Source organism: Maniola jurtina, chromosome 19, assembly GCF_905333055.1.
Source record: "Maniola jurtina chromosome 19, ilManJurt1.1, whole genome shotgun sequence".
In the NCBI taxonomy this organism is placed as follows: Eukaryota; Metazoa; Arthropoda; class Insecta; order Lepidoptera; family Nymphalidae; genus Maniola; species Maniola jurtina.
This window is the reverse complement of record NC_060047.1, coordinates 10,447,857-10,463,002: the sequence shown is the minus strand read 5'-3', so window position 1 is coordinate 10,463,002 and position 15,146 is coordinate 10,447,857. Positions and strand designations below refer to the sequence as shown.

The 15,146-nt window shown below is 36.3% G+C and overlaps 1 protein-coding gene across 5 annotated transcripts in view; it reads left to right on the top strand.

The window, feature by feature from the left end:
- LOC123874806 overlaps window positions 1–15,146 on the top strand; it is a 237,826-nt gene that overhangs the window by 144,809 nt on the left and 77,871 nt on the right. The window lies entirely within an intron of this gene.

Genomic DNA, 15,146 nt, shown 5'->3' with positions numbered 1-15,146 from the left:
AATACTTTAATTAACAAACTGAGAAAAGAAACTACCACAAACCAACGCGGCGTAAAGAAAAAAATACCTACGTATGGCAGGCGAAGGAAGTTGTTGATCAGAAATATTTACTAGAGGTTTCTTACAGTATATTTTTTACCTCAAATTCCAAACAAGATAACGTAGATATATTAATTCCTGCACCCGTCCTGCACCCTAGCGCATATGTCGCAGAAGTTAACGCTGTTTTGTAAGCCGTATCAAAATTAAGATAATGGTTAATGTCCGTCCAAATTCTACTTTATTGTTAGCTCTGCACCAGCTGTCGTGTTATGTCGTTTTTTTGTGTCGAGTGGCCAGCGGGCGGCCGTTATAGATTGGCTCGGTCTATTGTGTAGGCACACCTTATTTCATATGTTCAGGTGGATAGTCCAAATCCTACTATCCTACTTAATATTATAAATGTGAAAGTGCGGATGTTTGTTACTCAATCACGCAAAAACTATTGGACGGATTTGGCTGAAATTTGGAATGAAGATAAACTATACCCTGGATTAACATATTGGCTACTTTTTATCCCGGAAAAGCAAAGAGTTCCCGCGGGATTTTGAAAAACGTAAATCCACGCGGACGAAGTCGCGGGCATCAGATAATTTTAAATAATGCTAACCCAAGAAAATCACATTTTAGATAATCTAAAAGTTGATATATTTGAATAAACTCTGCAATATTATTACACATCTTTGTCGTTCATTTAATTAGGATATTCATATAATAAGTATCCCAATATTATTCACAATAGTTTTTACAATTTTTCCTGTCATTTTAGCAGCTTGTTATTCTTAACCGATTTTACTTTTAAATTGATAGACCTATAGTGCGTAAATTTTGGGAAACGACTACCACATTTCAAAGTTATAAAGAATTACCTACTACATTTTTTGAAGTGTTGAATTATATACAATAAGTATAATAATGCTATGAAGGACTAAGTAGTAGCATTAGGTATATTTAATGGTAGTACTTAGCCCTTCTTTCGCATATGGGTAGTGATTGTTTATCCCGATTTATAAAGCAAAAGACATGGTCACCCTATCCATTCTAAACAGATAATGAGCTTTGAAATTGGTAATGACTATATAAATTTCACTATGAATATTTTGATACCTCAATTTCGAATGATTGAATTGGGCATCATCTACATACGAGATGCGTCCCGTCACTATGTCTGCTCAAATCTAACTGTTTATTAGAGTTTTAGATCTAAAATCTGCCCGCAATATCTAGACTTTGATAGGTACAAATATCGGTACGGAAGTGAGAAAGTAACAGATAAATAGACAGAGAGACACTTTTGCATCTCACTCTACCTTTTGGTAAGCCTGACTTCATTTCCTTTTCACTTTAAATGTTTCTACATTAAAACAAAAAAAAAAAACGCTTGCTACGCTTGCACTCCTGTTTACTATTAAATTCTGTCTTACTGTCAAAAAAAGGTACAATTCCACTGACCTAGTACCCCGTCAAGTCGAGCAAAACTTTTTGCTCATGAGAGGATCCAGTTAAGGACCTGATAACCTCTCGAAATCAATTCCTGGATATCTCCTTGAATTAATTTATCATATGCCGACTAAAATCAAGCTTGAGTATTTATTCAAATCAAAACTTTGCTCATTTCTCTAGCAAGGAGCCACCAAGTCAAATTCAAAGTATAAAAAAAATCTTCTGACAAATAGTTGAGCATTATAGGCTGTTATTCTGGTCATTAATACCTTTATTTCAAACTAGCTGATGCCCGCAGCTTCGCCCGCGTGGATTGGTCAGATCCCCTGCAGCATCAGGATTGAGGAGTTGGACTCCAAATTTTTTACGAAACAATGTCGCAAAGTTCCTCTATCGATTAAAAAAGAAATGACGCAAATCGGTTCAGAAATCTCGGAGATTTCGGTGTACATAGGTAGAAAAACAAAACTCCCTTTTTGAAAGTCGGTTAAAAAGTAGCCTATGTTACGCCCTGGTCAATTCTCTACTTGTCCGTGAAAATCCCGTCAAAATCGGTTCAGCCGTTCCCAAGATTAGCCTTTTCAAACAGACAGACAGACAGACAGACAGACAGACAGACAGACAGACAGACAGACAGACAGACAGACAGACAAAAATTTTAAAAACGTGTGATTCAGTTATAGTACCGTTCAAATAACCATATGACCTTAATATGCGGTAGTTATTTCGAAATTACAGACAGACACTCCAATTTTATTTATTAGTATAGATTCCCAGGCTAACTGTACCTAACTTAACAGTAGTAAACAAAAAAAAATAACAAATCGACAGCCATCGAAAATCCGACGCATGTTTGCAATCAGCTTAACTTTTGACGTCCAAAAACAAACTGTTACATTGGCGTTGTCAATATTATTTCCTATTGTCAAAGTATCGGCATAGACAGATGTCATAACAGCGTTCGTTACTGCTCGTTTATTTTTCTTCCACACACGCATACCTGTAGAAACACGATCATATTACACCATAGACTGTGTTACACTGGTGTATGTACCGCGGTGTTGATTTTCCCATAGATCTTTTCCATAACTCTATTTTCATTATCAATCTCTCGTCTATGTTTAACATAAAGAACTAAGTATTCGTTACAAAGGTATCTACAAGTTATTTCAAAATCTTGTGTGTAAAAATTGGTATTTGTTTGTTTGTCTGTTCGTCTGTCATACATTACAAACCCCTACTTTACACCTTTAGGGATTGAATTTTTCAAAAATCATTTCTTAGTTCTTCGCCTTGATAATAGCTATTATTTATTTATTTATTTATTTCATTGCTGTCATGTACTAATAACTATATAACTTAAAGCTAAATAAGTATAGTTACATGTCATATAGTAGTATTATGTCATAATAGCTATCTGCAAGCCAAACAACCCGATTTGTCCAGTAGTTTGAACTGTGCGTTGATAGATCACTCAGTCAGCTTTTCCTTTTTAACCCCCGACCCAAAAAGAGGGGTGTTATAAGTTTGACGTGTGTATCTGTGTCTGTGTGTGTGTGTGTCTGTGGCAACGTAGCTCCTAAACTAACGAACCGATTTTAATTTTTTTTTTTTGTTTGAAAGATGGCTTGATCGAGAGTGTTTTTAGCTATAATCCAAGAAAATCGGTTCAGCCGTTTGAAAGTTATCAGCTCTTTTCTAGTTACTGTTATCTTCACATGTCGGGGGTGTTATAAATTTTTAATTTACACTTGTGTACAGTTAGATGAATCACATTGCATTATTATAATACACCTACTAACATACAATAATACAACAAACAGTCATCGTTTTTGTTCAATTTTCACTCCAAACGCCCTGCCAATCGATTTAACTATAACATACATACTAAAATAAATAAACTCAAGTGTTTGTACTACATTGTATTTCATTTGTTTTAATTGTACAGCCAAATATTTGACCCGGTTCCGTCGACGTCGTTAGTTCTGTTCTAGTTCTGTCAATACGTCGACTAATAAAGGAACAACACGACAATTCCACGTCGGCGCAGAATTTGCGAAAATGGTGCGTATTGCGTCACCGATACGATATGATTCCGTATTTGATGGATGGGAAATTGTTAGGGAATTGACTGAATTGACTGTGCAATTGGCAGGTTCTAATCAGCACTCCAAAGCCCCTGCTAATTATCGATGTTACATAATTCCCTATTTTGTGCAAGCCGTCGACATGCCATTACGTTTTGCGTGTGTCGGAAAATCAGAATACACGGCGAATTTAAACGCCTGTCGACATTTTCGTGTATTGAAATCCATACTTCTACACTAATATTATAAATGCGAAAGTCTGTCTGTCTGTCCGTCTACTAGCTTTTCATGGCCCAACAGTTTAACCGATTTTGATGGAATTTGGTTCGTCTCCGGAGTCGGATCAAAAATAGTTTTTCTTTTTTAAAGTATATTAGCTATGGCAATGATGACTAACATTTCCCTTTCCCTTCCAACTAAGCTACGACAATAGTGCAATAGATGGGGTTTGAACCGCCGACCATTCGGAATTCAGTCCGCTCCTCAACTGTTGAGCTATCGAGGCTTAATTAGGATTTTCTGTTAAGAAATTCTCCTCCCATAGTTATCACTGTTTTATCGTGTGAAAACCTACATGCCTGAGAGTTCTCCATAGTGTTCTCAAAGGTGTGTGAAGTCTCCCAGTCATCCAGATCGTCGCGTCGCTTCAGTGCTACAACGCCGGTAATAAAAAGCAAATAAGCCGGAATCCGCCCCAATGGTTGTTTTCACGATAAATTGTTTGTAAATAGACGACACATTTCACAATAAATATCTAATCTAACACCGTCTTCCTGCCCACGCCCATAATTCAAGGAGAATTATTGGTATAAATTAAATAAACATATCAAATGGGACGTTTACAACGAAACGCGGAGTCACCGCGAAAATTATTTATAGAAAACGTCATCTTGTAGAGCGGAGATGCATTTTAATTAGATGTGGTAGCTTACTGAAGTAACACGCTCTGGGGCTAAAATTGTAAGCGAATAGCATTCCTGCTTAACTTTAGATGTACTTGATTGAGGTATGGTGCTTCCTACTTTTAATACACTCCTCTTCTTAAACGTTACAGTCTTTGTGACTAGTCAAGGAAGTAATAATTATCTACAAGGAACCAAAAGCTTAATTTGCTATAATCCACCAAACCAAAGAAATCTGTATGGTGCAACATGCAGCATGCGACATGCACCGCCCGCCCTCCCACTGATAAACATGCAGGAAAAGGCAGCCACCAAGCAAGCCACACGCATCACCACCACGAAGCACCACTCAAATCCCAACACCACTCGACGCACGTTTCGCCCCGACACCGGAGCATCCTCAGGAGATGTAGAGTGTAGACCTTACAATGCCTAATTGCAAAGTCATTAATAAAGTTAATTGTAAAGTTGTATAGGCACGCTTGCCATGCACTTTGGCGCTAAAGACTTTTAATTGAATCGTTAGTCGATTTATGAACATATCTTCACACCTTAACAAAAAAACGAGGATGTGAGCTGTGTGTTATGTGAGAAAAAAAATGGAGTTTAATTCCAATTTATTTCTAAAACGTTTTATCTAAGTTTACAGCGGAGTTCATTAACATATTTTTCCCGGTTCAAAAAGCTTAAAAATTCCACTCAAATAAAGAATACTTTGAATTTAAAGAACCAATAAAAACATGTTCCACTTCAAACTATTTGCGTAAGCGCACTAAAATTCTTATTTTACTGCCTCGATTCAGTAGCTGGAGGAAAACACCGCGGCTTTCTAAATCCGTTGTAATGATTTTCCTGCGGTTATGATATCAAAACAAACAGAGTATGCACACACGTTAAAGCACTATTATGTTGATCGCACATTTGTTAGCACCGCTCAAGCCGCACGCAATTGAAAAAATCAGTAGGTATTGTATAGTCAAAGTCTAACTAATAAAATTGAGTTCCAACTTAGGACTATTTTTGGCATATCTAGGATGGATCAGAAAGCTAAACAGAAGCCTAAGGTTTGCTTTTGATTAATCGCTTATTTGATCACACTAATATTATAAAGGCGAAAGTTTGTGTGTATGTGTGTGTGTATGTTTGTTACTCCTTCACGCAAAAAGTAGACGGATTTGGCTGTTTGGAATGGAAATAGATATTATCCTGAATTAGCACATAGGCTACTTTTTATCCCGGAAAACCAAAGAGTTCCGACGGGATTTCTAATAACCTAAATCCACGCGGGCGAAGTCGCGGGCATCGGCTAGTGTTATAATACCGATACTATTACAAAATTAATTCATATACTTCTTAGGGTACGTTTAGAATTATAATTATTTCAATCTTATTCAAAGTCTAGCTATATCTATACACAAGCGTCGAATATGAGAAAAACGCGATAGGTAGTTGATTCCTAAAATGACTAACTGTCTGGTGGATTTTTTTTTAAGTGATTATTGCTAACGTAATTATTATGAGATATTACATAGAAATTAGTACGGTACGATATGAAATTGAAAAGATTGCAACATATTTCACGCAAAATATTCAACAGTGTATAGCATTCCGTTCGGTCAGATACACGATTTATTAATGTGCGATCGACTTAGGAGCCTTATAAAACAACACCAGTCGTCCTAACTTGGCCACCCAAGTAGAGACAATGTTTTAGTAGACCCCGTATCATAAAATCACGCTTTTTATCTCGCCCAAGTCCATACACATGTACGAGAATCAGACAAATACTCAACACCCACTCAAAAACACCATCAAAACGATTTTACTGTCGTGATAATCAAACAAAGCTTATATTGGTATTAGGAATTATTGCACTTCACATATAATAAAATAAAACATAGACAATGGGCTATTAGAGTGTCTTATATCTCCTTATTAATCTTCACTCTATCTTTTGGTGGTGTTCATTCGATAAAATGATCATAAAGATCTGTGACATTCTTTCTAACTTCAAAGTAGTTTTTGAGCTACCACCAAAAAACTTAAAAATTCTTGATGTTTCTAAAGAAGAATATTATAAGGTTTTATTAGTTCAGCAATTTTTTTAAGTATCATCAACTTTTCCAAACTCCCATTGCTTTTTGTGTCAGATCTTATTTTGTTAAATTGTGGAATAAACTTCGCTTAGAAATGTTCCCACTAGATTTTAACATGGAGTCATTAAAGGGGCGGATCAACAAATTCCCGAACAGCCAGCAATGCTCTGGTGCTGCAAATGTTCATGGGCGGCGATAACCACTTAACATCAGGTGACCGCCTGCTCGTTATCTCGATATTTAGAAAAAAAATCGTTAGAGTTAACCATTCCTTTGAAATAGAACAGCTGTAGCTTGATTGATATTGATAGGCATAAAACCTTCTAGCTTCATTAATAAGAAACGCGCCAAAGCAAAGCTTAGTACATAGTATGTATAAGTAAACCGATCACCAACCACCCACATCACTCGAGTTGAATATGATTAGGCTTACCAGATCTCGCTATTATTGTTTTCTACACAAGTGTAAATTAAAAATTTTCAACACCCCCGACAAATCATTTTCAAATAAATAATTATGTATATCTAGCAACATCCATCTTGACAGCTTGACATTTGTCAATTGACACTTGAATATTATGAACCTAAGGGTTATCTAACCTTCTTTTCTACAAGAAACCTAGAAAATAGCTCATAACTTTTAAACGGCTGAACCAATTTTTTTGGATTATAGCTAAGAACACTCTCGATTAAGCCACCTTTCAAACAAAAAAAAGTAAATTAAAATCGGTTCATTCGTTTAGGCGCTACGATGCCACAGACAGATACACAGATACACAGACACACAGATACACACGTCAAACTTATAACACCCCTCTTTTTGGGTCGGGGGTAAAAATAGACTGGTATACTCATGCATTATTTTCTGTATGCAAGAAGACAGCTTGCAGTTCAAACGAAAAACTCTCTTGCTGCTTATACTGCACGTCAATGAAAAGACAGCAAGAAAGTGTTGTCGCATTCATTGTACCTGTAATGCTGCTATGCTTATCCGGTCCCCTACAGGTTTATTATTGAGATTTTAACATTACAAAAAAATAACTATGATTTATTAAAGTTCTTGCAAACAGCAACGGAAGAGCGCAAACGTGCAATTATTTTTATCGACAATTCGAAAAATGCTGTCTCGTTACGTACCAAGTTCCAATCTCGGTTCCAACTTGTTGGGAATTTATAAGTTATAAGTTATAACGGATGTACTGTACAATTTCATTGATGTATAATTTATAAAAGTTCTCCGAATCGTCGTACGGGGTTGCGAAGTCGCCTGTCGCATACTGTCCTCTTAGTACGACTTTGCACATCTCGATAACGTTGATAGATTACGAATTTCAAGATATTAAAACGTTAAAGTGATACAAATTTAAAATGTCAAGTTTAAGTTTCAAGTTCGTGCATACATCTACAACAAGCTGATTGTATGACTTAAACTTAAAACAAGGGGATTGTTGGACAGAATAGTATAAAGGTGAAAGTTTGTGTGTGTGTGTATGTTTGTTACTCGTTCACGCAAAAACCACCGGACGGATTTGGCTGAAATTCGGAATCGAGATAGATAATATCCTGGATTAGCACATAGGCTACTTTTTATCCCGGAAAACCAAAGAGTTCCCACGGGATTTCGAAAAACCCAAATCCACGCGGATGAAGTCGCGGGCGTCAGCTAGTAGTTAATATAACGTCTTACGATTATAATGGTCCAAGAGCTCATGAACCCTGTGGGTAACGTAACGGCCTTCCTGTATAACTAGAGCTATTGACTATCAGATGGTGGTTACCGTATTTGGCATGTTGCTAAAAAATTCCAGCTTTACAGGAAGACCGCTACCCGAAGGGTTTACGGACTGTCAGTCTATAGATCCATCTTACTCTCACGTTATATTGTTTCGATATTCGAAATCTACTAACGTTGGTAAGAGGTAGAGACTTTTACTGGGGGTACCATTGGTAGTGATATTTCATCTTTTTGACACATGTCAAGTGGAACACGATCAGCTTTGTCGCCGACGTACGTTTTAATTCTCCTTTGCTCCCGTTGATTGGTAGCGATTGGTTCTTTTGAAAGAATATTATTTTCATAATAAATCCGTACATATGTTTTCTTTGAAGAATTATGTTGTATGATTTTATAATTACCTTCGAAATGTTGATTCTACGACTGTTGCTGAATACTATGTATTAGTTATTCATGTACCTGTAGGTATATCATTTATTTCAAGTACCTACCTACTTAAGTTATATCGTGAGTACACACTGTAGAAATTACCGAAATACTTGTGTGTGTGCGACTTCATCCACGTGGATTTTTTGAAAATCTTTGACTTCTCGGGATAAAAAGTAGCTTCTGTCACTCTCCTGGTTCTTCAACTATATCTACGGAAAAATCTTCCATTGTGGCGTGATTGGAGAACAAACAAATAGGCGATAAACACATACACTTTCGCATTTATCTAGTTAGGATAGTTGTATCTGTCGTTGAGATCGACATAACGCCGCATATGTATGAGTGACAGAGACGACGCTCTACGAAGATGAAATCTCTTTCTAAAGCTCGATGTGCAATATTTTCTGCCAGTTACTGTACTTATTTCGTTCAACTAATCATCTATTTATTCTACACATTTTTCTTTTTCCTTCTTATAAACCTTTTCCATTTTCTAACGACGATTAAAAAAAATCGTAATACAACAAGTGTAAATTAAAAATTTATAACACCTCCGACATAACATTCCGCGCCTACGATCCAAAGTATCTGAGTTTTCCAAAACATCATTTTCAAATAAATATTATGTATCTAGGCAACGTCCATCTTGACAACTTGACATTTGTCAATTGACATAATATTATGAACCTAACGGTTATGTAACCTTCTTTTATACAAGAAAACTAGAAAAGAGCTGATAACTCTTAAACGGCTGCACCAATTTTTTTGGATTATAGCTAAGAACACTCTCGATGAAGCCACCTTTCAAACAAAAAAAAATATTAAAATCGGTTCAGTCGTTTAGGCGCTACGATGCCACAGACAGATACACAGATACACAGACACACAGATACACAGATACACAGACACACAGATACACAGATACACAGATACACACGTCAAACTTATAACACCCCTCTTTTTGGGTCGGGGGTTAAAAACCGTCCCAACGCTCCCGAGTGTCAACGCACAAACGATCAAGTTTGTCGCCAGCATTCGTGTTAATTCCCTTTTGCTCGTCTTTATAGCTTTCGATTGGATTATTTCCGAGGCAACTTTCCTCTTCAATCTAAAATAAGCTTCGTTTATGTAAATCTTGTTAGTTTTAATATCCTTTTAAGCATTTTAGTTTTTATTCGACTTCGTGGAACAGGAAGTGTTTGAGTGGATAGTTTATTTATTTAAATTGGCTTTACCTTCATCTTATTCTTATTGAGTGTTGTTCCTACTTTATATTTTGTAATTTTTGATTACTTGATCTTATCTGTATTCAGATAGCTTGGAGCTACTAATCCATATCCATACTAATATTATAAATGCGAAAGTGTGTCTGTCTGTCTGCTACGTTTTCACGGCCCAACCGCTGAACCGATTTTAATGAAATTTGGTACAGACTTGAGATATATCCCGGGGAAGTACATAGGCTACTTTTTATCCCGGAAAATCAAAGTGTTCCTACGAGATAAAAAAAATCGAAATCCACGCGGGCAAAGCCGAGGGTACTTGAATCCGTATTAGTTTTTTCTAGCTTCATAAATTTTGCTTTTAGAAATCAGATCAGGCATGACTATTTTATCATCTTTTTATGAAAATAAAATAAGTAATGTAGGCTAAAGATGTTGTAATAAAGGTCAAAGATAAGGTTATAAATATTAATAACAAAGCAAAAGTCGCAAAAAAATATTTTTTCGAGGTTAGATTTAGATTACGCGAAACACAAAACACGTAAACCAAGCAAACTGAAAGAATAAATTTGAACAAAGGGAGAAACAAACTAAACTGCGGTATCTCGGGAAAAGTTTTTATCAAAAAAGGGGACAAAACAATTAAGTCCTCAGCGCGAAAGTTCTCAAACTCCTCAACTAAATACGATGAAACACACTTAAGGGCCTAATAGTTGCAAAGACGGCCTTATATTTACTGTGGGTAGAATTTATAACATTCCCCACTGAGAATTTGGTGACATGGATATATAAACATCATTAAATATCAATACGAAATTCATGAGTAAAATGAGTTGGTAGAAATATGGTTATAGTATACTCGTATGTACATCAAGTAAACGATATCCATTTAATTTTACAATCACAAAAATGTTCTAATTATTACTACATATTAATATTTTTATAATTAAACACTAATGTATGAAATCAACAAATAAAAAAACAAAATACACACTACAAACCACATACTATCGGACGGAGGCATTGCAAAGGTCTGCACTAGGCTGCATCATCACCTGCTATTTACTGTGATTGTAAACAAGCGCGTCGGACGGACGGACGGACGGTCGGACGGACGGACAGACAGAGAGACAGACAGACAACAAAGTGATCCTATAAGGGTTCCGTTTTTCCTTTTGAGATACGGAACCCTAAAAATATAACATACAAATTTAGTTTTCAGTCCAACAAGTTGTGAATTGATTCATCGAACATCTTTCTCCCCATCTGTTGGCCCATAAGACAAATCCCGTGCGGTTTTTGCTTCGCCATGAGCAGGGTGTCATACGACTCGACGCCAGTCGCCACCAGTTTTTGCCATCAGTGATTCTTGTAACAAAAACTGTTGTTCGGCTGTCCACAGTTTTTGCTGCCTGACAAGTTACTTCAAATCCTGGTGAATAATTACCTCATTACGCTCCCCGAGGTTTATTTGCTGAGTAATTACTACCAACGCTTCAGAAAGTAATTTTAATATTGGACTTTTTGTGATGAATTGCAAAATATTGTTCTAATTATGAAGTTCGTTGTTGGAGCTTTTAATAACCGAGGCTAGAGCTGTTGTTTGTTTTTAAATCAACGACAGGCTTTTATAAGTCCGTAATCACAGTGGGGATGGATTTTTGTTCTTTTTGCCTAGGTTTAAATTGCAAACTATAGAAAATTCACATCGTGTTGTTTTTTTTTTTTTTTTTTGATAAAAGATGTTGTTTTATTAACTTTCTAATAAGAACTTTCGTTTAATAACTAGCTTATGGCCGTGAATTCGTTGAATTTGAATTGAATTGAAATTTGACTCCACAAATTTCAATCCGCTATTTATTTAGCCCCTTAGGGGTTGGATTTACAAAAATCCTATTTAATCGGATATAGACTACGACATAAAATCATAATACCAAATTTCAGCCCGATACGTCCAGTAGTTCAAACTGTGCGTTGACTGATCAGTAAGTCAATCATTTTCCTGTTTAACCCCCAACCCAAAAAGAGGGATATTATAAGTTTGACGTGTGTAACAAAATTAGGTACTAAAGACAAGAAATATAGTATATGTGTAACAATCTTAAAAATCAATGAATATTGTGTTAAATTAATATGATTTGACGTGTGTCTCTGTGTATCTGTCTGTGGCATCGTAGCTCCTAAACTAATGAACCTATTTAATTTTTATTTTTTTTGAAAGGTGGCTTGATCGAGAGTGTTCTTAGCTAATCCAAGAAAATCGGTTGAGCCGTTTGAAAGTTATCAGCTCTTTTCTAGTTACTGTAACCTTCACTTGTCGGGGATGTTATAAATTTTTAATTTACACTTGTATATATTTAGAAAATTGTGAAACAATACGAGTATTGATTATTTTGTTCATTTTTACGAAAATATGATAAGTAAATTATCTCGGAAATCTGCGTTGCATTTAACTTTGTTGAAACGAGAAAAAATGTGGCATTTCTGTAATTGGCTGCCGTCCAAATTAGTGGAAGGCCGAGGGACGTCTAAGGGTGTAATAAGAATAACTTTTCATAATCTTAACGAAATATATCGGGGGAGAGACAACGGAATTAACTGTCAACTGACGTCCAAATCTAATTTTCTTTATACAGAAGTTGAAATGAGAAATGAAAGCAATCTGCGGGATTATAGAAATGTATTTTAACTGGCAATATGCATATTGCATAATTTGTCATTCAACAAAATGTTGATATTTTTGTTTTCTCATTTTTCTCTCTCAACAGATTTCTATCTTTAACCAGGACCGATTACATCAATCATGATCACCATTATCAACCCCTCACCGGCCCACTACTGAGAACGGGTCTCCTTTCAGATTTAGAAGGGTTTAGTTAAGCCATAGTCTGCCAAGCAAAAGCTTAGTGCAGATTGGCTTTCACACACCTTGGAGGAACTCTCAGGCATGAATTACCACGATATTTTCCTTCACCGTTCGATGTATTTTTGGTATAATATTATGGTTTGTTGTGTGCACATAACCCCATTCAAGTCCAATATAATATAATTGATCAGATCTTTTGCCTAAAAACACATTATTTAGGTACCCAGAAAGATTTCTTATACTTCTTATAGTATAATAACTCCTATTAATTTAAGTATGCTTAGCACAATTATTTAAAGCCCTAAATTAATCTCAAAGGAGCATAATCTTAATTTAAATTCATATTTTGGAGGCAGAAATGCATTTAAAACATTGTTATCTGCCTCAGCGTGAAAGCCTTTTATTCCGGTACAGTCGGCGGCGTATCACAACAAAGCCCCTATACAGAGCCTGAATCCAGTGATAGGTATCTTGTCGAGGAACGGTGGAGGTTAATTTAAATGTGAACAACTGTAGACGGGCTATAAATATTGCTGCAAGTAATGCCGGCTATTATAGCCAAGCAACAAAATACTATTTGAGACATTGAGTGGACTGGTAGGTAGAGATGGTTGTGAAAACTACATGGTTGTGGCTAGAATTTGCCAAAAAACTAGCCCGTTTAAGAACAAGAGATAGGTAGCGAATGTCGGATCTGATAGTACAAACGGTAAACCTTTTGAATGAAATTTAATTTTGGGCAAATTGCTGAAGCAATATTATTTCTTTATCATATTAAGAATGTAAAGTTTGTTTAACATTTCAGAAATTATTCAGCAGTTTGAAATTTTCATTAAAAGTTTTTCAGGAATTTTTCGGAAGGCTCAGCGTATTTGTGGAGCCGTACATAAAGACGTTTAGTGAAGTCCGAACTTCACTGAATTCTACAGAATTAAGTGAATTATCCATTCAAGCCTAGTGGCTAAGACTTCAGTCTCCCGTTCGAAGTTCCGGGGTTCAATTCAATCCCCGTCAACTCTAACTTTTCGGAGCTATGTGCATTTTAAGCAAATATCACTCGCTTCAACGATGAAGCAAAATATCGTGAAGAAACCTGCATGCCTTAGAGTTCTCCATAAGGTCTCAAAGGTAAGTATGGGAAATCTGCCGATCTATGGGATATGGCCCAAGAGAATCAGGGCCCTGTAATTGTGACTTTACAAAATAAAAAGACTATATAAATCTGAGGCCCGCCTAATAAGATAGAAAAACTCTGTTGAGCTAATCAATCAATCCTGAATCCCATTGACGGAATCGGGTTCAGAATTGTTGAAGGGTGACAAATGAAACGGTAATTGTCGTGATTGAGGAACAGAGATATTTTTTTAAGGGGAAAATTCGTTCATTCGTTCAAACAAGTTGTACGATTGATGAGGTGTTGAGGGATCGGGAAACGAATGTCAGCGAGAGCCGTGATTAGCACAGAGTAGGTTTCTATGGAACATCTTTTTAACTAGAGTAAAGGCCTTTCCGGCTTCCGTTTTTCCCGCCATTTACAATTTTGGGACTTTCAAAGAGTACCTTCAAGTGCGCTCCACTTTAGCCATCATCACCTACTTTGGTGTGATAACAATCAAACGCATGCCTAGTGAGAAACGAATTAAGCTAGAAACTAGAAACGAGTTGGCGAGCATTGAGAAGCGAGTGTGTCGGGATATGTTTGTCGCTGGGCTATGAGCGAGTGTGCCAGTGTGTCATAATTGATCGGTTTCTTATTTGTCATGAAAATGGGTCATATTCATTTTAATTCCTAAAGCCCTACCAACACGTTACTCTGTACAAAGTACCGTTTATACCGTCTTTTCTCAGCTTTGTTCAATCTATGTCGACCTCAAATCGTGAAAAACTGAAAGATTTACGACCCACTATGCCTTGCGGTTGCGCAAATTTTCACTAACGACAGAAAGTATATGCCTTTAGGCGGAAAGAACTATAAAAGAAAACGGTTTTCCGTATATTAAAGCCGTTTATGGTGAAATATGAAGTCAATGGTTGCCGCGAGGTCTAAATCTGTAGCGAATATCTTGGTTATTGAACTATTGAGCTTATAATCTGGTCTGAAAATAAAAGTAATATCATAGAATAATAATAATAATTTGTCTGCTAGCTTTCTACAGTCCATCGGTTTAACCGATTTTGACGAAAGGTACAGTAGCAGCTTGCATCCCAAAGAAAGCACATAGGCTACTTTTGGTATCGGAAAATCAAAGATTTAGGATTTTTAAAACCTAAATCAAAAGGACAAAGTTGCTAGCATCATTAACTTGGAACTTCGTACATACCTTTT